Source organism: Phaseolus vulgaris, chromosome 4 (genome assembly GCF_051622355.1).
Source record: "Phaseolus vulgaris cultivar YP4 chromosome 4, ASM5162235v1, whole genome shotgun sequence".
Lineage (NCBI taxonomy): Eukaryota > Viridiplantae > Streptophyta > Magnoliopsida > Fabales > Fabaceae > Phaseolus > Phaseolus vulgaris.
In genome coordinates, this window is record NC_143501.1 from 29,247,773 (window position 1) to 29,250,215 (window position 2,443).

The 2,443-nt window shown below is 33.9% G+C and overlaps 1 pseudogene; it reads left to right on the plus strand.

The window, feature by feature from the left end:
• Window positions 1-1,483: 1,483 nt before the first annotated feature.
• Window positions 1,484-1,589, plus strand: LOC137838961 (small nucleolar RNA R71; annotated as a pseudogene).
• The last annotated feature ends 854 nt before the right edge of the window (window positions 1,590-2,443 follow it).

The following is a 2,443-nucleotide window of genomic DNA, read 5'->3' on the forward strand; positions in this document are numbered from 1 at the left end:
AGGGTCTGCCAAGTATCAAGGGAACCTCATTGTCTTCTTCTATGTCTATCATAACAAATTCCACAAGAAATATTAATTTATCCACCTTAAAATGAACATTTTCAACCACACCATACGGGTACTTGATTGATCTATCATCTAACTGTAGTGTCATCCTGGTAGGTTTAACTTCCAAATCACCTATCATTTTCAGAATTGTAGAGACATTAAATTGATATTAGCCTCCAAATCCAATAAAGCCTTGTCCACAGATAAAGCACCTATAGCTACTAGAATATTAAAACTTCCTAGATCATTGGATTTTAAGGTCAATGATTTATGAATAATAGCACTACAACCGGCCTCCAGCTCTATAATCTCTTCATCTATGAAGCTCCTCTTCTTTGTGAGGAACTCCTTCATGAATTTTTTATATGTCGCCATTTGTTTCAGAGCTTCAGTAAAAGGGATATTAATCTGCAGTCTCTTAAGGATATCAAGAAATATGATAAACTGTCATTCTTTAGTCTTCCTTGACAGAGCATGTGGATAAAGTAAATTCATAATTGGAGCACTCTTCTCTAGTTTCTCAAGTTTTCTCCATTTTTTTCTTTTCTATATGTACACTTTTTTTCTTTTTCCTCTTCAATCTTATTCTTCTATTCCTCAATCTCATCTTTTCTCGCTTCCTCAACAACTAAATTATCACCAATCTACTCTCCTGCTACTATACCACTTCTAGTAGTAATTGAATTGCAATTCTTCTTAAGGTTGGTTTGTGTGTTAGATAAAAACTGACCACTCTATCGCTCTGCCAACTTTTTAGCAATTTGCTCCACCTACGTTTCTAAATTTCTAATTGTCGCTTCATTATTCTTTTGACTGGCCAGAAAAGCTTGTATGAATCTTGTTTCCAATTTGCTTGTTCTCTCTTGAGTTGAAGGATATAATGGTTGTTGTTGTTGAAAGAGGCTTTGTTTACTAGATGGACCAACATTTTGTTTCACCCAAAGCTTTGATTTTGATTGCTTCTCCAATCTTGAGGATAATTTTATTATTGGAGAACCCATCTTGCCTTCCTTGGTTGCCCATGTAATGGATCTTTTCTTCAGATGGATTATTTTGAAAAGAACAATGACCATTTTGATGATCACCTCCACAAAAATCACACTTCATGGATTGAATCTGGCTCTGATAAGACTCCACAACTTGTAATTGTTGCGACAACTTGGATATTTGCTTCATCAATGCTTCCATTTGTTGTGTGAGAATTTTGTTATGAGCCAAGGGTTCATTTGAAGTGTTATGATACATCTTTCCTTTCTTTGGCTCAATTTGTCTATCATTTTGGTCTTGATAATATGTTGATGTCAATGTATCAATAATATTTGTTGCCTGTTCTACATCAACAACCATCATTGTGCCACCGGCTGCAGCGTCTAGAAGCATTTTGGTATCATATCTGAGACCATTATGAAAGATATTCAATTGGGAAATGTCTTTAAACCCATGATTTGAGCATTTTCTCAGCATCACTTTGAACCTCTCCCATGTTTCACAGAAAACTTCATTTGACCCTAGTCTGAACATAGAAATATCAAACTTTGCTTTGATCTAGCACAATAATGGAAAAAATCTTTATAAAAGCTTTTCCTTTACATCCTTCCAACTGGTAAGTCTCTATTTTGGATGTGATTTGAGTCATTCCTTAGTTTTTTGTGCCGATGAGAAAGGAAACAAACGCAGATAAACAATTTCAATATCACCTTATTGAAAGCCCATTATTCCCGCCAATTCATAGAATGTAGACAAATGTGTATATGGATCCTCATGGTCCATTGTTATAAATTGATGGGTACTGATCAGAATGAGGAATGCAGGTTTCATCCCAAGACCTTAGTGGTAGCAGGTATTGCAATACTAGAAAAATGCTTTGGTCCTTGTTGCATGGTGTAATCTCTAAGTGCTCTTCTAGGTTGTAGTGGTTGCTCTTCAGCCATAATGTCTCTTGAATAATGGAAAAGGAAGAAATAGTTGAGGATTCTTCCCTAAGTTCTCCTTGTTTTTCTTTTCTCTTTGTCTCCCTGTTTTTCCAAATTGTCTTTTCAATCTTTACTTCAAATTGTAATTGGTCTTTAGAAACCTTTCCTCTTGATGTCATATAAGACAATTCACTCAAGCATTAGCACAAGGAGTAACTAGCAATAAAAAAATAAAATTTCAAAATTATAAAATTTTAAAAAAAATGAAAATAAAAATTAAAAACAATAAACAAAAAATAATTAAAATATTCACAATATTAGGAATTTGTACTAAAAAATTAAAACGATTTCCTGGAAACTGCGCTAAAAACTTGATGACTATTTTACAGTAAGTGTATCGTGTCGGAAGTAATAAATTTGTCCCTAAGGACGGATATCAAACCCACAAGGAACAATTGAATTCTCAAGTATAATATTGACTA